Source organism: Chiloscyllium plagiosum, chromosome 28 (assembly GCF_004010195.1).
Source record: "Chiloscyllium plagiosum isolate BGI_BamShark_2017 chromosome 28, ASM401019v2, whole genome shotgun sequence".
NCBI classification, from domain to species: Eukaryota; Metazoa; Chordata; class Chondrichthyes; order Orectolobiformes; family Hemiscylliidae; genus Chiloscyllium; species Chiloscyllium plagiosum.
Window position 1 is genome coordinate 5,884,300 of NC_057737.1, and position 25,180 is coordinate 5,909,479.

The 25,180-nt window shown below is 40.3% G+C and overlaps 1 protein-coding gene across 5 annotated transcripts in view; it reads right to left on the minus strand.

The window, feature by feature from the left end:
• Positions 1-25,180, minus strand: part of vmp1 (vacuole membrane protein 1) — a 202,678-nt gene that overhangs the window by 174,611 nt on the left and 2,887 nt on the right. The window contains exon 1 of one of the 5 annotated variants that reach the window (XM_043718130.1): positions 15,315-15,339. The exons of 3 other annotated variants lie outside the window; for them this stretch is intronic. The gene's annotated coding sequence lies outside the window, so the exon portion shown is untranslated. Of the gene's footprint in view, positions 1-2,574; positions 2,691-15,314; positions 15,340-25,180 lie in introns of those variants that run through there. One more of the 5 variants, XM_043718129.1, reaches the window with a different exon arrangement.

A 25,180-nucleotide genomic window follows, 5' to 3' on the forward strand; every position in this document is an offset into this window, starting at 1 on the left:
GGGGGGAATGGGGGTGGAGTCATGAGCAGGGCTAGTGTCCCCCTCGGGGTACGGGGGGGTGGGGATAGTGACAGTGGGAGGCATGTCAGCAGAGTCCAGGTGAGTGGCGCTGGTGGGGGTGGAAGTGGTGGTGACCACAGCAGTAGGGGTGGCGGAAGTCACTGAGCATGTGGCATCAGCGATGATATGAGGGGCGGAAGTGATGTCACGTGTGATGCATGAGGAATTGTGAGGGGTGGAAGTGGTTGTGGGAGTGGCCATGATTGGGGCGGAAGTGACTCAGCACTGTCCCCATGACTTGTCCGGACTTGTCCTACCTGCCTATCTCCTTTTCCACCTATCCACTCCACCCTCTCCTCCCTGACCTGTCACCTTCATCCCCTCTCCCACTCACCCATTGTACTCTATGCTACTTTCTCCCCACCCCCACCCTCCTCTAGCTTATCTCTCCACGCTTCAGGCTCACTGCCTTTATTCCTGATGAAGGGCTTTTGCCCGAAAAGTCGATTTCAAAGCTCCCTGGATACTGCCTGAACTGCTGTGCTCTTCCAGCACCACTAATCCAGAATCTGGTTTCCAGCATCTGCAGTCATTGTTTTTAACCTCTATACAGATGCAGTATGACTTTAAAGTAATAACTCAGATTATTTAACTTTCCAGAAGCATGATTTGCAAAGAAATTTATAGACCGATTACAGTTGTCAACTATTTTCTCAGATCTTAGGACTAGATTAAAATTTAACAAAAATAAATTGTTGTGGTCTGCTTACATGTTTCCTACTTGCAACAAAGTTTTGGCAGAACAGACCACCATTTAGATTTTAAGCCTTTAACTCAAATCATAGCTGATCTGCATCCTTAACTCCATTTACCAACCATTGCTGTATATCTACAAACTACGCCTAGTTAACAATAATCTATTTGCTAATATCACCTCAATAGCTTTTGAGAGATTGGGAGAGAAAAGACATTTCCAGATTTCTAGTACAATGAGAAGAAATGCTTCCTGACATCACAACAGAACAGCCTAGCTCTAATGTTCTGTTTATAAACCCTGGTTCTGGAATTCCTTACCAACATAAATAGTTTTTATCTCCATTATCAAATTCTTCAATCCATTCAAACATTTCAATTAGATTGATTCTTAAGCCACTACACAAGAACATGAGCTTTTCAGCATGGAAAAGTGAAAGAAACAAAAAAGAACAGTTGCAGGCCATTTGGCTCTTTGAGCCTGCTCTACCATTTAACAATCCAGAAGAAGAAATTACAGCTTCAAGCTAGAGAAAGGTACTTGCAAAGCAGAAATCTTGGAATTCTTGAAGAACCAAATGCTTGCAACAAAAAGAGATGCTATGCTGCTTGACATTTCTGGATAGATGAATCAAATTTAATATATTTTCCTCATCGACTCTCATTCTGATATCTTGTCAAACTACACTGATGCACAGTAAATGACAAAAAAAGGAAGCAAATAATTCAGTTGATTTCAGTGTGACACAGAACATCAAGTAACTACATAAAAATGGTTATGATTTGTATTACTGAGTGAAACCAAAGCACTTTACAAGCTCACCCAAGGGATCCATGTGGAGCAGATCTGATTCCTTGAATGTGGTAGCATTTTAGAATAATCACAAGCTGTCTAAGCTTGCATATGGCCAAAAACAAATTTCAGAATTTGACAAAGTACCTGGGCTCTGCTGACAAGATTTTAAGATACAATTTCTATGTTGAATTTTGAAGTTGTATTTAAAAAAACAGATTACTGACTTAATGATAATGTGGAGACAGTACCAAAATACAGTAAAATTACTGACAACTGAAACCGAGTATAGTGTAAAGTGATTAATTTTAATAGGGTGAATAAAGAAGTCATATATTTCTTGGATGGAAAGAAACTGAATGCAGAGGAACAAGGCCACAAGAACATTTTTTTAAATCTGTGAATCCAGATGTACAGATGACAGCTTAAAATCACTACCACAACAAATGCAGAAAAGGTGGTGCTGGGTTTCAATTCTACTGGATGAGAACACAAATACAGGCAGGGGAAAGTTACATTAACATGTAAACTTAGGCAGAGCATATTTAGAACACATTATTCTCTGTAATATTAAAAAAGGTTTTTGAAGTACTGGAGAAGCACTAGGTTTGCAACCACATTAGTATAATTGAGAAAATGCAACCATCAGGAAAGATCAATGCTGCTGGGGTACTTCCCTCTTGGGAAGAGAAGACTAGGAAGAGTTCTGATTTCTGTTTTCCATTGGGAGAAGAGTCCAGTAAAGAGCATAAAATTTGCCACAGCCACAAACTGGTTAAATAAATAATTTAGGACAAATCTGGACTGCATATCTAGAGCAGATATCAATTGACACAGTTAAATGGAGGTTTGATGCATAAGACAGAGAGGGTGAATACTATCAAGTCAAGGGCAGAATAGGAAGAGGCAAGCTGAGGGAAAGGGAGGTCATGTATAAAGTTTCAGTAAAGACCATTCAGTAAAGACCAGAATTCTAAATTTGATGTCATTTTTCAGTGAGACCGCAATAACATTTTACGGACACTTGCGTTTTGTTGTTGTTTTAGGTCAGATCCCAAGAGCCAGACTCAAAGCATCAATATTATTGTACTCAAATCGAACTCTCTCATCCAGATAGCACCTTCATATAAACACATTTGTCACTGTGCTGTGCTGAGAAACAGAGCCAGACTTAATGTAAATGACAGTAGCACCACTGAAAAATATCCAATGATTTGCTGAGGTTCAGATCACAACTTTCAGTCCAAAGTTCGAAGGTTGCAATTTTGTTGATCTGATAATATTCCTCACCCTTCCTCCAAACATGCCGACTTCAGCAAAATATAGTCAACATATCAATGAAATGCAACTGTAGGCAGTGCAATTAAAAATCAAAATGCAAATCAACTTTAGTGGGGGCTGTCTCCAAGCCAGGCATGACTGTACAAACAAAAATAGATCAACAATGTTATAGTTTGTCATTATTGCACTTCCACACTACCTCAAAATTATTTTGCTGAATATACTGTGGAAAATATATCTTCTTGCCTCAACTGATTGCTCCTCTGCCTCCACACAATAGAAATGTATTTATTCGCTCAGCCAGCAATTATGATGTAGCTGAAAATAAATATTGATATCACAAAGCTGTCAAAATGCCCCAAAACAGCCCACATAAGCAAGCAAACATCACCAATATCAAACAAACAGTAATGATAGAATGACCAGTTTATCTCTACTGCATTGCTACATCGCAATGCGCGATTTGTACACGATAAACTCTAGCACAACACAGACTATGTTTTCTGCAAATTAACCAGCTGTACAGCAGATGCAAACAGGAAATGTAGACTGGAGGATACAACATACAAACTTAACTTTTCCAAATACTACAGTTGACATAGGCAGCAGAGTAGCAGTAATGTCACTGAACAAATAACCCAGATTTGGGTACAAGTTGAATCACACCATGACAGATGGTGAAATTTAAATTTAACAAAACTTGGAATTAAAGCTGGGCATGCAACCACATACACATCATTGATTATCATATTTTTTAAAAATCTGGTTCACTACTGTCCTATAATGAATTAGGTTTGTCATCCTTACTTGGTCTGGCCGACATGAGATTCCAGACCCAAAGTAATGTAGCTGCCCTCTGAAATAGCAGAGCAAGCCATTCAGTTAGACCACAAGAACTGGGAACAGGAGTAGGCCATTTGGCCCCTCAAGCCTGCTCTGCCATTCAATAGGATCATGGCTAATCCAACACTCCTCACATTCACTTTCCTGCCCTTTTCTCATAACCCTTGAACCACCTAATGCTCAAGAAGCAATCTTTTTCAGTCTTCAAAAATATACAAACTCCATCCCACCGCTCTCTGTGGCAAGGAGTTCCAAAGACACTCAACCCTCAGAGGAAATTCTTCCTCACCTCATTCTTAAATTGGCACTCCTTAATTCAATGACCGTTCCTCTAGTCATATAGAGTCAAAGAGATGTACAGCACAGAAACAGACCTTTCAGTCTGACTTGTCCATGCTGACCAGCTATCCTAGATTAATCTAGTCCCATTTGCAAGCACTTGGCCTATATACCTCTAAACCTTTCCTATTCATAAACCCATCCAGATGCCTTTTAAATGTTGCAATTGTACCAGCTTCCATCAATTCCTCAGACAGATCATTCCATACATGCACCACTCTGCATGAAAAACCTACCCCTCTCACCCTAAATCTATGCCCTCTAATTCTGGACTCCCCCACCCCAGGTAAAAGATCTTGTCAACTTACCCTATCAACATCCCTCATGATTTTATAAACCTCTACAAGGTTGGCCTCCGACACGGCGGAAAAAATAGTCCCAGTCTATTCAGCCTCTCCCTATGGCTCAAACCCTCTAACTCTGGCAACATCCTTGTAAATCTTTTCTGAACCCTTTCAAGTATCACAACATCCTTCCTGTAGTTCTAGACTCTCCCATGAAAAGAGAGGAAAGTGGATGTGAGGAATGTCAGATCTGCTATCATCTGATTAAATGGAGAAGCTGACTGAGGGAAGATGCCAGCAACCTTCATGAGCAGCAGCTCAAAGTGCAGTTTACCAGCATGCCCATACAACAAGCACTAAAGACATATTACCTTCTCAATTCAATATTCCAAAATGCTAAAAAAACAAATTGCCAAAGAAATATAGGAGGTCTGGCAGCATTAGTGGAGAAAAAGTAGAGTTAGCATTTTGAGACCAGTGATTCTTTTCAAAAGTGATAGCAGCTAAGAAAAGACAGTTTTTATGTTAATGACCAGGGGCTACGGTATATGGGCAGTGAGTGGAGGAGGAAAGAGGAAGAAGCAAGCAGATAAGTGAAGACAGAGCCGAGAGAGGGAAACGGGGAGTGAAAGAGAAAAAGTGAGTTAGCTGGACAATGGGATAACCAAGGAAGAACAATTGATAACAGGGACAATAAGTAGGTGAAAATGTGTTGACTGTACTGAAAGCAGCTGATGTCATTACAGGGCCTGGGGTGTGGGGGTGAGCAAAGCGCAGTGGAAGTGGTGCTCAGGTTCTAAAATTATTGAAGTCGATATTGAGTCCTGAACACTGCAGGGTTCTCAAGTGGAAAATGAGATGCTGTTCTTCCAACGTGTGCTGAGCTATGCTGGAACATTGCAGTAGGCCCGAGACAGAAAAGCTGATCAAGGAACACAGGTTGTGTAAAGTGTCAGGCAACTGGAAGCTCAGGATCATATTTACAGTCAGAACTCAAGTGCTGTGCAATGCGGTACCTGGTCTGGGTTTCATATCTCCAGAGTACAGGAGACCACATTGTGAACAACAGATATAGTAGACCAGATTAAGTGAAATATAGGGAAATTGCTACTTCAACAGGCAGATGTTGCACCTTAAGCATTTTTTCCCCTATGAGAGAGGAAAAGTAAAGATATTTTCAGCAGCTAACATTCACAGATAAAGCATGCCTTGGGACCACCGCATAGGAAGGTGAGAGGAGCAGTTAGGAGTGGACAAGAAGTGGACCAGGGCCTCCCAAGGGAGCAGTCCCTGCAAAATGCTAACAAAAGAAGGAAGGGATAGAGTCTGGTGATGGCATCCTGCTGGAGAGGCAGAAATGGTAGTTTATGAACCTTTGTACGCAGATGGTGCAGGAATGGAAAGCAGGTGCCTGGGGACCTTCTTGGTGTCGTGGGAGGGAAGAACTACAAGAAATAGGTCAGATATGGCTCAGGGCCTTGTCAACCATGGTAGCAGGAAATCCTCAGTTGAAGAAAAAGTGCACATTTCTGAGGCATCCCTGCTAGCTTGGCATTGTGCTGGACATGCAGCTGTTATCCTTTGTATTCCAAAGATGTATATTGCCACAACAAATCATAAATGGATGAATCTGATCATTCTTTAAACAGCATTTTATTCTAATTAAAAAATAAATACTGCTGTACAAGAAACTTGGTTATATAGCTGGCTTCAGTTCAACGTATTTCTGAGAGAAATATTCTATTATCTATGACCTGTATAGAGCCACAGTTTGTAGCACAATACTCAAAGGGATGTTAAAACAATGCACATTAAGCTCTTCTCCCTATAATTTATGGGGTCTTTTTAAAACTCACCCCTGGTGTCCTCTGATCACTAGTTTAGAGGTTAGCTGAATCTTCCCTCCTTACTAGTGCCTTGCCCTAAGATGCTAGATGCTTTAGCCTGACTTCTTAAAAGTAGTTCATGAAAGACACCACATTAAGATTATATTATATAGTGAACAAATGCAAACGAATTACTTACAAAGCAAGTCCCCGATTGTGAATATGGGATTAGATTAGATTACTTACAGTGTGGAAACAGGCCCTTCGGCCCAACAAGTCCACACCGACCCACCGAAGCGTAACCCACCCAGACCCATTCTCCTACATTTACCCCTTCACCTAACACTACGGGCAATTTAGCATGGCCAATTCACCTAACCCCTGCACATTTTTTTTGGATTGTGGGAGGAAACCGGAGCACCCGGAGGAAACCCACGCAGACACGGGGAGAATGTGCAAACTCCACACAGAGAGTCGCCTGAGGCGGGAATTGAACCCGGGTCTCTGGCGCTGTGAAGCAGCAGTGCTAACCACTGTGCTACCGTGCCGCCCGGTACGGTACATGAACATACGGTACATATGTACATGAACAGGAAAATTTTGGAGGGATATGGGCCATGACCAAATAGGTGGGACTCATTTAGTTTGGGATTAGGTTTGGCACGGACTGGTGGGACCAAAGGGTCTCTTTTCATGCTATCTGACTCTAATAATTGGATGTTATAGAGTATGGTGGGAGCAGGAATGAGGAAATTAAGCATTTTTTCCCCTATGAGAGAGGAAAAGTAAAGATATTTTCAGCAGCTAACATTCATAGATAAAGCACGCCTTGGGACCACCGCCCACCCCTCCAAAACCTGATCCAATGGATTCAATCAATTCCTCAGTCATGAGCACGAAAAGTGAAGTTAACAACAGTGAAGAGGAGGTTGGTATGCTTTTTGTCAGTGGCCTTCCTATAGACATTAAACTACGTGAGCTTTACCTTATCTTTCGATCATTTGAAGGGATATGAAGGTTCACTGGTCAAGCTAACATCATAACAGCAAGTTGGTTTTGTTACATTTAACAGCAGAGCAGGAGCAGAAGCAGCAAAGAATGCTGCATTCACCTAGCCTGCAGTTGCAGCTGCTGCACTGCACACTCAGGTGCGTTGGTATCCTCCATGTGAAGCATCTCTGGAAGGATGTCAGTTTAAGTATTTAATTGCCATTCTTCAAGAATTCAGATTTCTCTGTGGAGTGATGCACAAGACCAGACCGAATTTTGTTTTCAGGTTGGACTTTACTAAAGGAGGTTTTGGAGAACTGGCTCATTTCCACTCAACTTGGAGGAATTGGAGTGGTCACTAAGGACTATGGATTTAAGAACTTTACTGGCGATTTTTTTTTTCCATGTGGGAGGATTCTTCAAATTCTATTTGCTGTAACGGACTAGTAATTTTTGTTGTCATAATCATTGTATGCTGTGTCAATAACCTGCTTAAATATGGATTGTCAGAGTCTTATGAAAGCTTGTACTGCCATTGGTTACCATGAAATGATAAAAGGAGGGAATGAGAACATGTATAGGGTATAAGCAGGCACGGAAAGAGCAAAGTTCTGCATTTTGTGAAACAAGAGGTTCCACTGAGCATGACTCAGATCAAATAGGACCTTACAGTTAACAATGGGGTGCTGCACGCAAGGGTAATTGGTTAACAAGGTGGAAAAGCATTGATTATGTGGAGCCGTTTAACAATATTGAAAACATTCAGTATGTAATGTCAGTTAACAGGGTGAAAAGTATTCATTATGTGAAGTCAGTTACTCATGGTGTAACAGCAGATGGCTTAATCTTTATTATTGATACTCGTTGATTGAAACAGTCACCCAATTAATATATATGCTGCTTTATCTGGATGCTCCTCCCTGCAAAATGACTATATAGTTCATTGAGAAACTGCTGTTCCAGAGAAGACCGTGAACTCATGTCCTTGTGCATGTAAGTAATCGCTCTCTCTGCCTCCAGGGCCCGAAATAAAGATGAAGGAGGTAAAACTATACTGTGTCTCTGAGTGTTTTGCTTCGGCTGAGGGAGGACATGGGACGACAACTAGATGAAGAGCAGTCAAGAGCAACTTACACCAGGTACCTCTGAAGTCTTCTGATGTAATCAATCAAGACTGGAGATATTTCTAAATTTTGCAAGTACTTCCCCTTACATCGCTGAAGTTTCAGGATTGCATCATCAGACAGCTCCTTAAGTTAACCTGGGTGCACTCATGCAGGGTACTACAATTCCTTAAAAGATTCAGAAACAGAAATTGCTGGAAAAGCTCAGCAGATTCTGATGAAGGTTACTGGACCCGAAATATTAATTTCTCTTCACAGATGCTGCCAGACCTGCTGAACTTTTCCAGCAATTTCTGTTTCTGCTTTACAGCAACCACAGTTCTTTCAGTTCACCTTTAAGAGTCTGCTGATTGAGATAATGAGGTACTTGGCTCAGAAGAGTGAGAATAAGCAATAACTTTAGCACTTAGCTCAAATATTGTAGGTGGCCTATTATAGAGAAGTCATTAAAGTCAGAGGGGAAAAAAGAAAGCAAAGATTCAGAATGTTACTAGAAAAGGGTAACCGAGTTACCGAGTTAAAGCTCAAAATATTGAGACTATTTTCACTGGAGACAAGGTATGAAGGGTTTTGACATATTGAATAAGGAAAGGCTATTTTCTCTGTTCATTAAGCCATGGACATTTTCTTCAGTAGAATGATTGTGACAGACTGCAGTGCGAGCAATCTGCATCTTATGTAATAAAACATTTACAGTCCTGTTAAAATCATTAGTGAAATCTGAGAAGTGTCAGTCGAATTTACAGGATTATTTTTACACAGGATTATTTTTAAAACTGTAACAACTCTGGAAAAATACATATTTGATGTACTGAAATGCAAAGCGCTTCATACAGGATCAAAACTCCAGGAAGGGAAGATCACTTAAATGAAAACAATGTAAATGCAAAATGAAAGAGAAACCAGAAGGTCTTGATTGATAGAACATAGAAAAGTACAGCACAGAACAGGCCCTTTGGCCCACGATGTTGTGCAGAGGTTTAATCCTAGTGTAAAATGAAGTAATTTAACCTACACACCCCTCAACTCACTGCTATCCACGTCCAGCAGTCGCTTAAATGTCCCCAGTGACTCTGCTTCCACCACCATAGGTAGCAACGCATTCCATGCATTCACAACTCTCTGCATAAAGAACCTACCTCTGACATCTCGTTTATACCTTCCTCTTAATATCTTCAAACTATGACTTCTCGTACCAGTCCATCCTGCCCTGGGGAAAAGTCTCTGGCTATTGACTATCTATTCCTCTCATTATTTTATACACCTCGATCAGGTTATCTCTCTTCCTCCTTCTCTCCAGAGAGAAAAGTCTGAGTTTATTCAATTTTTCTTCATAAGGCAAGCCCTCCAGTCCAGGCAGCATCCTGGTAAACCTTCTGTGTGCCCTCTCCAAAGACTTTGTATCTTTCCTACAGTAGGGCGACCAGAGCTGTACACAATATTCTGAGTGTGGTCTCACTTGTAGAGCTGCAGCAAAACCTCACAGCTCTTAAACTCGATCCCGCTGTTAATGAAAGCCAAAACACCATATACTTTCTGAACAACCCTATCCACTTGGGTGGCAACTTTGAGGGATCTATGTACTTTCACACCCAGATCCCTCTGTTCTTCCACACTGCCAAGATATTAAAACTTTCTCTGCAACAGTCACTAGCAGCTAGTAAAAGCAAATCAGATGCTGTGACTAAAAAAAAATCATTGAACTAAAGTACAGTAACCCTACATTATAAACAGATTGGTGTGGTGATATTTAGAAAATAGTGAATGGTTCTAGATTAAACATTGCAAAAAGGATATCATGTCTCTCCTGCATCATTTTAATAAAAAAGTGAGATGAAAGGATTGGAACATGAGGAGCAATTATGTAAATTCAGGAAGCTCTCAGTAGAAAAGGGAAGGCTGAATGTGATATTCTAAAGTAAATAAATATAGATCATGGCAAGTTATTTTATCTTGTTCAGAAAAGTAGTCAGTGCGCACTTGAAACTATATTAGAGTGAACAGATTTTCTGAAGACATATTAGAAGATGATACCGATCAATTCAAATGCAATTAGATAAATTTCAATTCATAATACTTTGCGAAACAGATGAAAATAAAAACAAGACATATGGTAAACATAACATTTGCATAAAGTAGGTGAACTTGTGCCAATAGTTGCCAAATCCCTGGTCACAGACATTTACAATACCTTTATCCTCAACCCACTCAAAATAACTTCACGTTATGAACTGTGTGGGGCAAGAGGAAAAAATGTTAGCACCACTGGAATAGTGCACATTTATTTGAATCCTGGTACAACTGGACTGAGGTTTACCACCGTAAAATTTTCTGAAAGCACAAAGGCAAATAGTCCCATTGTTGAATCATAATTTTAGCATAAACGTTTCTATCAAAATTATTCAGCATTATGGTCCATTTCAAATCTGACATTTGCTCAACAGGTTAAAAGTCCTCAGCAGCACTGCAACCTAATCATGCAATTAGAGATGGAAAAATAAAAGCAACAAACCTAGACATAACAAATGTTCACAATACTTTTGTCTCAACATGTTTTAGCTCAAACACAAAGCCAAGCAGCTTGTCATGGCTGTCAGCAATGCTGAACTAGTCCCACTTGTCTGTGTTTGGCCCATATCGCTCCAAACCTCTCTTATTCATGTATTTATCCAAATCCCTTTTAAATCTGGTAACTATATCTGCAACCATCACTTCTTCTGGCAGTTCATTCTACATGCAAACCACTGTGTAAGAAAGTTGCCCCTTATGTCTTTTTTAGATCTTTCTCCTCTCATCTTAAAAATATGGCCCCTAGTTTTGAACTTCTCCAACCTAAGGAAAAGACCCTTGATATTCATCTTATAAAATCATGAGGGGCATAGATAAACCTCTAAGGTCACTGTTCAAACTCCTACACTCCAGTGATTAAGGTCTCAGCCTTTATAACTCTAACTCAAACTTTCCACTCCCATCAACATCCTGGTAAATCTTTCCTAAAACTCTCTCCGACTTAGTAATATCTTTCCTATAGCAGGGCAACTAGAACTGGCTTCACCAACATCCTGTACAACCTCAACGTAACATCCCAACTCCTATACTCAAAGGTCTGAGCAATGAAGGCAAGCATGCTAAATGCCTTAACCACCCCGTCTACAGGGTGATGCAAATTTTAAAGTATTAAGTACCTCCTAAGTCTCTGTTCCTCAACGCTCCCAGGGCTTTACCATTAATTGTATAAGCCCTGCCTTTATTTGTTTTAGCAAAATATAATACTTCACATTTATCCAAATTAAACTCCATTTGCCGCTCCTCAGACCACTGACCAAGATCTCTTTGTAGTCTTAGATAACATTCTTCACTGTCCACTATGGGGTCATGTAAAAACTTACTAACCATGTCTCCTAAATTCTCATCCAAAGGTCCTAAAGCTGCTGAACAAAGAGACCTTAGAGTGCAGGCGCATAGCTCCTTAAAGGTAGAGTCTCAGGTAGATAGGATAGTGAAGGCGGCGTTTGGAATGCTTTCCTTTATTGGTCAGAGTATTGAGTACAGGAATTGGGAGGTTATGTTGCTGCTGTACAGAACATTGGTTAGACCACTGTTGGAATATTGCATTAAATTCTGGTCTCCTTCCTATCAGAAGGATGTTGTGAAACTTGAAAGAGTTCAGAAAAGATTTACAAGGATGTTACCAGGGTCGGAGGATTTGAGCTACAGGGAGAGGTTGAATAGGTTAAGTGTTGCCCTGGAGCGTCGAAGGCTGAGGGGTGACATTATAGAGGTGTATACAATCATGAGGGGAATGGATAGGATAAACAAACAAGGTCTTTTCCCACAGATGGGGGAGTCCAGAACTAGAGGGCATAGGTTTAGGGTGAGAGGGGAAACGTTTTCACGCAGAACATGGTGCGTGTGTGGGGGAGGCTTGCACAATTGCAACATTTAAAAGGCACTTGGACGGGCATGGGCCAGGTGCTGGCAGGTGGGAATAGATTGGGTTGGGATATCTGGTCAGCATGGATAAGTTAGACCGAAGGGTCTGTTTCTGTGCTGTACATCTCTATGACTATGACTCTAAATCATTTATATAAATGATAAACAAAAGTGGACCTGAAGATCAATCTCGCTCTGCTATATGGACTTGCCATTGCCAGCATTAGTGCACAAGAAAGGACTGTCTATTTGTATGATACTGAACAACGGGAGATTGTATAACGTTTATACTCAGATGATATTCTTGTATGCCAAGAAACTGACTCCTTCGATGTGTGGAACATTACTCAAGATGACTGTCGTAGTGGTCAACTGCATCAACAAGATCGAACAATCCAATTACAGAACAAGCCGCAATGGTCTTTACCTTGTCAAGGTATTATGTGCCAGTTTGATTTCAGTTGTTCTACAGGCAACCCTGGTAAGCTTTGCCCCATTCAAATAGAACACGCCATAAAAGGAGAAAAAGGGGAAATATTATCTTTCACTAACAAATTGTTTCTCGAAAGCCATAATAGAATATTTGACGAGGATGAAGTGGTTTGTTATGCCCTTACTTCAGCAAAAGACTCCCTCACCTCTTTTATCCTCCCAAATTTTAACATGGGGGTATGGAATGGTTCTAAAGCATTTACAGGACGTAATATTTCTTTTAATTATTATCTATCCCCACCAACTATTTGCTAATGGACTTCCTCCAATAAATCCAAGATAACCTATCCAAATTGCTACAGTGGTAAACTTAAAAGTGCCTAAAACTATCCCCTGTGCTATGATCAAATGTACCAGTTGTCACTGCTTCCCCAAAGGACCTTGCATCTCTTTTTAAAAAATTTTGCAATTTACATATGAAAGAACTGAAACCAACATGGTCATTCTAAAAGATGACAGACTTAAACAATCCAGGTCTGTTTCAATATAAAATTTCAGTTACATCACACTGTAAACTTTCACTATAAATTCTGTGTTTTACAATCTTATTCTCCACAACCACCTGAAGGTGCAGCGCTCCGAAAACTAGTGCTTCCAAATAAACCTGTTAGACTATAACCTGGTGTTGTATGCTCTGCATAGTCCACAAGACAGCTAGAATTTCCAAATGGCATTCTACAGAACATGTTTATCGATTGTCACAAGTGTTAAGTGTATCAAACCAACAAGCGTCTCTTCTATTCAAACAGAAAACAAGCATCCTTTGTTACTCACTCTGATTTAACTGCTTAAGAAACAATAACTTTTTTTCGGGGGGGGAGAGAAGAGGGAGTTTTTGTGCTATTCTCACTGAGGAACTCAAACCATAGATCACCCTACCTCCCCTTTACAATATTTAGAAATTTGAAGTAAAATTTGGCATTACTGAATCACTTCATTAATTCACATATGTTATGTCCAGACACATGATCTTAGCTCATTGCATGCTGATGCTCTACTGGAGCTGTTTTATTGGCAGTTCTCGCCTGCAATGGTTTGCCATCATCTCCCATTCATAGGGGCAAGGCAAAAATATGTCCCCCAAATCAATGTCAGCCAGAAAGGGAATTGAATAAACACTGTTATACTGAAAAACACTATTGAATGACTAACTGATCCCTTCACTAACTACCACCTCACAATTTATCTAATCTTCCTAACCTTCGACTTTGTGTTACAATACAGGCCATGATATTTCACCAAAGTCTTCGGCAATCAGTCTGGTAGAAAGTAACATCTAGTGCCTTGGATAAGCAGAGAGAAAAAAAATCATTTTAAATGTTATTTTGATCTAATCAATGATGTTATTAGCCATTAACAACTGTCAAAAAAGGAAGCTCCTTCAAAGTCAACATGAAAAAACAAATTTACAATTTATCACACTATCATCAATGCCTGTAACATACTTATAAATGAGAGGGTGGTGCGACAGAGAGAGAGGGATACACAAATGGAGAGGGGAGAGAGTGAGCGGTGAGAGTGAGCGACGGTGGTGGGGAGAGACAGAGGACGGAGGGGAGAGACGTGGAAGGAGAGAAGAGAGAGCTTAAAATGTTATACAACACAAAATGCTCTCTCCACATATAGTAAAGATCCAAAGTTTAAAATCTAGATTTGTGTTATTGGGTGTTTCATAATTCAAGCAAACAAAAATCTCAAACAGATTACGGAACTTTATCAAAATGTTAGTGTCACTAAGTACATTCCCCATAAAACATCACAATATTAATCAGATATCATGAAGTAGTTTCAATTGATTTTCTTTGGTACCAAACACTCATGTGTACAAAACATAATGGAATGTTGTGTTGAAAGTTACAAATTTCTCCATTTATATTAGTCAGGTGGTACATTCTCTCCTTCTCACTTCATTTTCTACATACGGAAATACAGAAGGCAAGTTATTACAAACAGAAGGATCCACAAATTACCAGTCTTCAGCTAAAGACAGTTGTACAGACAATAAAAAAAAACAAAGCTCAGATCAACTTCAAAGCATTTAAAAATTTAATAGTTTTAAAAACTGACATTCAGTCTCTCTAAATCCACACAATTTCAAGCTCTATCAAGCTCAATCTGTTGGTGCATACCAAAATGAAGGAAGATCTTAATATTCCATATATTTTACAGCATGTCAATACAAATGAGAATGCCCCAGAAGCATGACCACAGGTGGTGATTTCATTCTCTACCTTCAGAACGAAAGCACCCTTGCCATCAAAACCATTAATTTTATTCTGGCATTAAGTGCTGCAAGAATATCCTGTGACATTTCCAAGAAAAAAAAATCAGGCATCAGACAAATGCTTCCCTCTCACAAGAAGCAATTTGTCTCAAGTTTGCAGATCTTCCCAAAATCTTTTAAGGTCAAAAACCTGTGATAGAACTGAAATTTACCAGTATGCTGCATTATAAATCTACCCCATCAACACAGCAGGTTCCTTAGTAATAAATTTTAAATTACTACCAAGCCTGCAGCAGTTTCAAGCGGAAGCATTTACCAAACTAGAGTTTAGACAAATAACTTTTGCTGTGTGAGAAATTCAGTAACAATCAATTGGTTGACGCTTCAATAAATATATTTAACTATTTCAGCATGCTAAAAAACAGCGATTACCAATGTCCTGATGGCTGTAGAGCTAAACACTGCAAGTGGTTTGGCAAACTACATAAAGATTGCAGGCATCAATTCAAAGTCTGAACAAATCGTCTCAATCAGAGAAGCAATCATGATGTTTCAAACGGCCTCAGCATCAAAGTGTGAAGACTAATGGGATGGGGCAGCTTGAGGAGGAGCAAAAGAAATCAGCAAGTGTTTCTGATTGGTATCTAGATATGAATATTACAATTGTGGACTCAAAAGCAGAAATGAGAGGGGTAGGGTCTATTGGAATGATTGCAGGAGATAGAAGAGAATAAGAATCTGCCATTTGCACCAGGTTTTTTTTTGGGGGGGCGGGGGGGGGAAGGGGGTGTGCAAAGAGAGAGATTAGGAAAGACTGAAAGACAGAGATAGAAAGAGAGAGATACCAGTTTGAACGGAGGACAGTGGCAAGGTTTTAACCAATTTTCCAGATCTAGCAACAGAAAGTACCACATTTGGCCAAGACACATGCCATAGGAAATGCAACAAATTACTGCTTTTTTTTTTAAAAGCAGTTCTCCAGCAGCACTATCCCGTGCGTAAATACTTTGTCATAACATTTTTCTAGTTTAAGGACATTCAAAACTTGTGGAAAAACAAGGAATAGCCGAGTTACTTTATTTATTACCAGTAACAATTATGCAACCAATTGGGATGGTGTAATGTCATGAATTTTTAAAATCTCAAAGCATGATCTCTCTCTCACATGGTCTGCATAATGTTTTAGCATATTAACTTTCAAAACCAAGGTTTCGAGCACGTCGTCAGCCATCTATAACCATTCATTCAAGTGCTTATACTGAACTGTTGGGGCCATGTGGGTGCTTCTGTTTAACCTTAAGCCTGGTCAGCTACACAAGCCTGTGGTTTAGAAGAATACTAACAAGCAAGGTTCATTCCTCTTCAGGCTAAGATTGAGTTGAGACCTGCCTCCATGCTCTGCCCTCGAGATCGGAAAGCTCCGACAAATCACTCTTTACAAAGCCTTCAACATACAACACCATGAACCAAGAGTGCGCCTTTGATAAAGCATGACATGCCCCAGAATGCAGTACAAAGCTCATTCTACATCATATTCAAAGAAAGTCTGAAATAGTAATTTCAGAATGAGGATCAAGCCACAAACTTTATTGAAAGAAGACAGTAACTAGTATTAGCTTCCTTTCACCAGAAGTTTCCAACCACTACAACATTCTCGACCGAATGTGACTTAGGATAGCTGGATCAATGCCAGCAGAGTATCAATGCCCAAATCAGAGGACTTTATAATTTTCAAAATGCTCACCATCTTCTCAGAAAATGTCAACTCTTGCATGCTTCAGAAAATTACACAGCAGCCCTCCTTCCAGTACCTCCTCCAAGACCAGCAACTAAATATGCCTTTGTACAACAAGTACTGAATCATGATTTAAACAAATCCTTGCCCTATTCAACATTTAAACAGTACTTGCCAACTGAGATCACTAGAGAGCAAACAGAAGCAGAAATTGTAACTTTCCATCTCCTGAGGGGTGACCTTATAGAGGTTTATAAAATCAAGAGGGGCATGGATAGGGTAAATCGATAAGGTGTTTTTCCTGGAGTGGGGAGTTCAGAACTAGAGGGCTTAGGTTTAGGGTGAGGGGGGAAAGACGTAAAAGAGACCCAAAGGGCAACATTTTCACGCAGAGCATGGAGAGTGTGTGGTGGAGGCTAGTACAATCGCAACATTTAAAAGGCACTTATATGGGTATATTAATAGGAAGGGTTTGGAGGGATATGGGCTGAATTCTGGCAGGTAGGACTAGATTGGGTTAGGATAACTGGTTGGCATGTACGATTTGGACCAAAGGGTCTGTTTCCATGCTGTACATCTCTATGACTCATCTAAACCAATGCCACATTACTTTTTCAACCCAGATGAGATAAACCTGTTCTCCTTTTTGGGTCTGGAAGGATAATCTATATTATAGATTTCAACTGAGGGAAAATAAAATCAAATCTCAAGATCATACAGCATGCCTTTCACAATTAAACTAAACATTAATGGACACAAGTTACAACAGAATGAAAACCATTATAAATCAATAGTTAATACCTTCATACAAGAGAAAAGTTTAAAATGGAAAGAGATAAAGCATCCAATTCTCAATTTTAAATCAACTATTTTTTTCTTCAATCTTCCACTTCTTGCTTCTCTCCCTTTGCAAACCCTTTTATTTCTATTTTAAAATCAATACTATGAAAGCAATTATTCTGAACTTCAGTCTAACTTTTGCTGAGCTTCAAAATAAAATAAACAAAGAACTTGCATTTACACAGCCTCAGGATGTCCCAAAGTACTTTACAGGCAACAAAATACTGTTGAGGTGTAGTTGCTGCAGGCAACATGGCATTAATTTGCATACAGCAAGCTCCCAAGTACAACATCCTTCATTTTCTTCTTCTTCACTCCATTTTTAACTAATTAAAATTATTATACAGCCTCCTTCCTTCCTGAGACACAGAAATCCTCTCACCAACAATTTACACTCTCAAAAACATTAAACCTTTTGCCCCACTGATCTATTACACTTCATTTTTGTCTCCTTCCCTGAAGTCTTGTTGTTATTATCTTAGAGTAGGATAAAAGGCTGGCACAACATCGAGGGCCAAAGGGCCTGTTCTGTGCTATACTGTTCTATTGCGCACTAATATTCGATACCCTTTACATGGATTTCTCCACTATGAAAACAAAATGCCTTTTAAAGTTTGACTTTCAAAAACACATCAGCATATACTTTGCAGGTAATAGACTCCTTTCTCAAAGGGGAGAGAGATGCAAACATTCTACTTAAGGGTGATTTAACAACAATAATACAGACCGTTTTGCTTTAAAGTGACAGTTACATTCCTCTGCAACCCCGCGCAATAGAAAATCGCACAAAAGAAAATCACTATATCTGTTCAATAGAAAGTTTGCATTATCCAAACAGTGTCCACAATTCATCAATCACATTATAGCCAATTTGTGTTAATAAAATGCACGTTATGCCAGAACAACCTGTAATAGGAAGAACTGTAGGCATTTGACCTCCTTGAAAATAGATAAAACTACCAGGGTTAGATGCATTGCATCCTCAGCTGTTAATAGGAATCCAAGGAGGAAGCAGAAATGCTCTAAGGATTATTTTCCAATCCTAACTGGATACAGGTAAATAACAAAAGGATTGGAGATTGCCAAACAACCATTCAAAAAGGATTCGGAGATGCCGGTGTTGGACTGGGGTGTACAAAGTTAAAAATCACACAACATCAGGTTATAGTCCAACAGGTTTAATTGGAAGCACACTAGCTTTCGGAGCGATGCTCCTTCAATCACCCGATGAAGGAGCATCGCTCCGAAAGCTAGTGTGCTTCCAATTAAACCTGTTGGACTATAACCTGGTGTTGTGTGATTTTTAACTTCATTCAAAAAGGAAGCAGGGATAGGGCAGTCAGACTGGCCTAAATTACTACAATCAATACTGAAATATAGGAGTAACTATTACTTGGGAAGGCTTGGATTAAGCAGGGTTCATTAGTATGGTTTTAAAGGGAGATGGTGCCTTACTAAATTGATTAATTATTTTGTCTATTATAAGACTTGTCACTACATACTGAGATTCTACCTTTGACCACAAACACCTTTGACCACAAGTCCATCAGGAAATGGTCAGCACGCGGAGTGTCCTCGAAACCCTGTGGGGAAAGGAGAGGGTGGATCCTGTCATGTGGTTCCTTGAGCAGACTGTCAAAGTCATTTAGAATACCTCATCACCAGAACTCTTCCACATGCACGGAGAATCACTTGGCTGGTGGTGAGAAGGGCACTATCTATGAGACCAATCAATCTGTGCCAACGCACGTTGCCCTCAAAGCAGCTACAAGGGGTTGATACTCTCACACATCACCTTGCAAAAGAAATCAGGAGAAGGATGTAGTGATTTTTGTCAAGATTCACCCCCAAGCAGCACCATGACATAGGATTCTGTGCTCTACAGTCTGTTTCCTGAGACACATACCAAGACAAACATCGACTGCGTCTGGAGGACAATCAACTTGGTGAAAGATGCCCTTTGGTCTGCCTGAACCTTGTTGGTCTTCCAGAACAATGAGCTGACCTCAATCAAGTGTTGCAGACGGACACATTTCAAGGTCCAGGATTACGTGCTGAGAATGCACCAAAGCTTGAGGCAGCTGCTGCTGAGGTGCAGTGGGTACAGAACACTGTCTGAGAATTCCCTGCTGAAGTTAATCAGGGGTCTGTTCTGATATCAGACCCTCCTATTGCCTAAACACATGTAAATATAGTCTTGCATATATTAAAGATATCTTTGATTTGTTTGCATAGAGTCAAACAACAATGTTTGTTTATTTCCTTGATACTCTATTGTACAGTACCAATCTGCATTTGTAACTATGTATAAATTTTTTTTAATTATTAAAGTATTTTTTGAAATGTTAACAAAAAAAGACAAATTGATGACGCTAGTGCAGTGGATACAATCCTCATGAATTTTAGTAAGACATTTGACAAAGTCCCACATGGCAGACTGGTCAGAAAAGTCACAATACAATGGATACAAAGGAATGTGCTCAGTAACAAAAAATAAAGGGCAATGTTCAACAGATGATTTTGCAAATGGAAAATTATTTCAGTGGTATTCCACAGAACTCATGTTGGGCCATTTGCTGCTTCTGGTGCATGATAATGATTTAGACATGAGTGGTGCGAATGGGAAATTTACAGACACTAAAATTGACCATATAGCTGAGTGAAGACAATGACTGTTGACTGCAGGCTGATATAAATGGTTTGGTTGAGTGGGTGGATGAGTGGCAAATGGATTTCTATCCTGAAAATGGTAAGGGTATGATTTTGAGGAGGCCAAAAAAGCAAGGGTACACACAATAAACAGGACGGCAGTGAGAGGAGTAGCAGAGGTTTGAGACTGTCCACAAGTGGATGAGGTAGTGAAATGCCTTCCTTCAATCAGCAAGGTACTGAATACAAAAGCAGATATGTAATGCTGCAACTATACAAAGCACTGATTAGGCCACAGCTAGGGTTGTGTACACAGTTCCAGTCATCACATTACAAGTTGAACATAATTAGTCTGGACAGAGTACAGAGAGGACATACAAGAACAATGCAAGGGCTCAAAAGTTGTAGCTATGAGGACAGATCAGTTAGGCTAGGCTTGTTTTCCTTAGAAAAGGAGACCAAGGTGTGATTTAATAAAAGTATACAAAACAAGAAGGGGATTGGATAGTAGACAAGGAAGGTCTAATTCCCCAAGTGGAGAGATCAATTACCCACAGGTGCAGACTTCAGAAGATTGGCAGATGATTAAAGGGAACTTCAGGAAAAACAGACCATGGGTGTCCCAAATTTACTGCCCAGTTTGGTGGTTGAGGCAGAAATCCTCAACTCATTTTGAAAGGAACCTAGATCTGCACCTGAAGTGCTGTAACCTCAAAGGCTACAGACCAGGTGCTGCAGTGTGAGATTAGTTTATTCAGCCAGTGCAGACACAATGGAGCAAATAGCCTCTATGTTGCAAGTGTCCAAAGGAAACTACAGAAAGACAGAGCCCTTGAAGAATACAAAGATAGTAGGAAAAAGCTCAAACAAGAAATGAGGAAAACTGAAATAAAAAGGGCATGATACATCCTGGCAAGTAGAATGAAAGAAAATACCAAGGTGTTTTATACATATAGAAGGAACAAGAGGGTAACTAGGGAAAGAGTAGGTCCACTTAAGTACAAAGGAGGAATTATGCATGGAGCCAGACAAAATGGGTGAAATCTTTAACAAATACTTAGTATCTATATTCAAACAGGAGTAGGACGTGATGGATGGTAAGTCACAGGAGGGGTATGTTGATCTGCTAGGGCATGTCAATCCATACAAAAGATAGTGGTGTTGGGTGTTTTGAAAAACATTAAGGTGAACAAGTCCCCAGAACCTGAGATTATCAATCCCAGAATCCTGAGGGAGTCAGGTGACGATATTGCTGGGGTCTTAACACAAAATCTTTGTATCCTCTTAAGTCAAGGAGAGGTCCCAGAGGACTGGAGAATAGCCAACGTTGCTCCTTTAATTAAGAAGAGCCATAGCAAAACTCCAGGAATTTCTTGGCTGGTGACCCTTGGGTCAGTAATTGTTGGACAAGATTTTAGGGACAGGATTTACTCATATTTGGAAAAATATGGACTTATTAGCAACAGGTAGCAAGGCTTTGTGTGGGGAAGGTCATGTCTCACAAACCAAAGTATTTTGAGTAAATGACAAAAATGATTGATGAGGGCAAGGCAGTAGATGTGGTCTAATATGGACTTTAGCAAGGTCCCTTGTGGTAGGCTGATACAGAAGGTGAAGTCACATAGGATCTGCAGTGAGCTTGTACAGTCAATACAGAACTGGCCTAGGCAGAGAAAACAGTAGCAGTGGGTGGGTGTTTTTCTTTGACTGGAGATTTGTAACGAGGGGTGCTCTGCAGGTATCAGTGCTGGGACCCCTGTTGTTTGTCACATATTACTTAGTTTGCAGAGAGCACAAAGATTGGGGGGAAACTGTGGATAGTGAGAAGGATTGTAAAAGGATACAGACAGGCTAGAGAAAAATGGCAGATGGAGTTTAATCTGGACAATTAGATGCATTTTGGAAGACCTAATGGCAAGGGCGGGTGGATACAATAAATGGTAAAACCCTTAGGGGGTTGCATCAACATAGAGGGGGATCTAGACGTGAAGGTGCCCAGTTCCCCAAAAGTGGATAAGGTGTTCAACATGGCATATGGCATGCTTGTCTTAGGGCATAGAGTATAAAGTCTGTGAGAAGATTTGTAGCTCGGGTGCTCATTGTTGTGGTTCTGTTCGCCGAGCTGGGAATTTGTGTTGCAGACGTTTCGTCCCCTGTCTAGGTGACATCCCCAGTGCTTGGGAGCCTCCTCTGAAGCGCTTCTGTGATCTTTCCTCCGGCATTTGTAGTGGTTTGAATCTGCCGCTTCCGGTTGTCTGGAACACAGCTAACGATCCGCATCCATGAACACCAACTAGCCACGAAACAACACGACCAGCTATCCTTAGTAGCCACACACGCAGATGACAAGCAACATGAATTTAACTGGGACAACACTACTATTATAGGACAAGCCAAACAGAGAACAGCCAGGGAATTACTAGAGGCATGGCACTCATCCACAGATTCAATCAATAAGCACATCGACCTGGACCCAATATACCGGCCACTGCAGCAGACAGCTGGAACTGACAACCGGAAGCTGCAGATTCAAACCACTACAAATGCCGGAGGAAAGATCACAGAAGCGCTTCACAGGAGGCTCCCAAGCACTGAGGATGTCACCTAGACAGGGGACGAAACCTCATGCAACACAAATTCCCAGCTCGGCGAACAGAACCACAACATAGAGTATAAAAATTGGCGAGTCATGTTACAGCTGTATAGAACGGAGTTCAGCCATATTTGGAAGATTGTCTACAATCCTGGTCACCACACTACAAGAAGGATGTGGTGGCTTTAGAAAGGGTACAAAAATGGTTTACCAGGATGTGGCTTGTATTGGAGGATATTAGTTATTAGCAAAGATTGGACAAACTTGGTTTGTTTTCATTAGAACAAAGAATAAGGGACAACTTGATAGACATTTACAAACTTATGACAGGTATGGGCAAAATGGATAGTTGGAGTGTTTTTCACCAAGGTAGAAAAGTCAATTGAGGTGAAATAGGTTTAAAGTAATAAGGATTAAGTTTTAAAAAGATGTAATAAGCAAGGTTTTTTTTTTAAAATACAGAGGGTGGTAAGTACCTGGAATGCATTGCCAGGAGAAGGTGGCTACAAAAATAATGCTAAACAGGCAGCTTGACAGATATATGCATAGGCAGGGAATAGAGCGATATGGACCATAGGAGGCAAAAGGATTTTAAGTTTAGAAAAGCATTATGTGTTGGCGCAGTCTTGGTGGGTTGAAGGGCCTGTGCTCTACTGTGCTTTGTTCTCTGTACCTGTACACAGATAATCAACATCTTTAAATTACTAACATCTAGTTCAAATAAGCAGATTAGGTGTCAAACAGGATTTCAACTGTTATAGTTAATGTACATGCATTATTTTCATGTATATCAAACATATTTTCATAACTCATAAGCAAAAAAACCAAAGAACTGCAAATGCTGTAAATCAGAAATGAAATCAGAAATTGCTGAAAAAACTCATCGGCTCTGGCAGCATCTGTGGAGAATGATCCATCTTCAGAACTGACTGTAGCTAGGTATATAAGTCTTTAGAGTAACGGATGACAAGTCCTCTACTGATACCATTCAAACAATATTTCACTGAATATATTTAAAATTGATAAGCAATAGGCAGGTAAAGAGATGAGAAAGCATTGTGAAACCTGTGAGGCAGAGGATAAAAATGTGAGAGTCTTTGGCCCTGTCTATTCAATATCACAAGAACTTAACTAAAACTGTTCTAGCATTGTAATTCACACAAGAAACTTATAGTTGACAAGAAACATTCAAAGCAAATCTTGACCATACAGATTGCAACCATAAATATGCGGCACCATTTAAAAGCCAACAGTATAAGAATAAAAGGGCACCACCATAAGCATCCCTTCACTGAAATACGCTTGTAATATACTCAGAAAAAGTGGCCTCATATACAGCAAAAAGAATGTACAATTAATAGCGACTGTAAGGAAGCAACTGGGGTGGCACAGTGGCAAGATGGTTAGCACTGCTGCCTCACAGCACCAGGAACCTGGGTTCAATTTCATCTTCAGGTGACCTTCTGTGTTGAGTTTGCACATTTCCCCCATGTCTGCGTGGACTTCCTCCGGGTGCTCCGGTTTCTTCCCACAGTCCAAAGATGTGCAGGTTAGGTGATTGGGCCATGCTAAATTGCCCATACCGGTCAGGGATGTGTAGGTTAGGTGCATTAGTCAGGGGAAGTGTAAACATAACAGGAATTGGGGTATTGGGTCTGGATAGGATACTCTTCAGAGGGTCGGAGTGGCCTTGTTGGGCCAAATAGCCCATTTCTACACTGTAAAGAGGCTATGATTATATGGTAGCTTTATTTAATGAGACTATAGCATAGATACAAATTTAGGATATAAAGCTCAAAGCTGTCTGGATGTATCACTACCTGATATGGCAACTGCACCATTCAAGATCGGAGAAGACCAATCTCCATCTACAGAATCCATCTCCCAGGCCTGCTGTCAAGAAAAGGCTGCCATCATTCTCAAACAACCATCCGACCCTGACAATATTTTTCTAAAACCTCTACCATCGGGAAGAAGTTACAGAAGCCCGAACACACGCACCAGCCGGTTTTGAAATAGTTTCTACCCTACTGTTGTTAGAATACCAAATGGATTCTCAAACTCTTAACATTTGCCTGCATCTGTGTTTTTGTTTTTGCCGATGTTTACCCATTATTTACTTATCTATGCTACTTAAATCTGTGATCTGCCTGTATTGCTTGCAAGACAAAGCTTTTCACTGTGCCTCGATACGTGACAATAAATTCAATTCAATTCAAGCTCAAAGTGAAGTCAGGTAGATAGGATAGTGAAGAAAACATTTTCTATGTTTTCCTTAATTGGTCGGTGCATTGAGTATCGATGTTGGAATGTCATGTTGCAGCTGTACAGGACATTGGTTAGGCTACTATTGGAGGACTGCATGCAATTCTGGTCTCCCTGCCATAAGAAGGATGTTGGGAGAAAGTGAGGACTGCAGATGCTGGAGATCAGAGTCGAGAGTGTGGTGCTAGAAAAGCACAGCAGATCAGGCAGCACCTG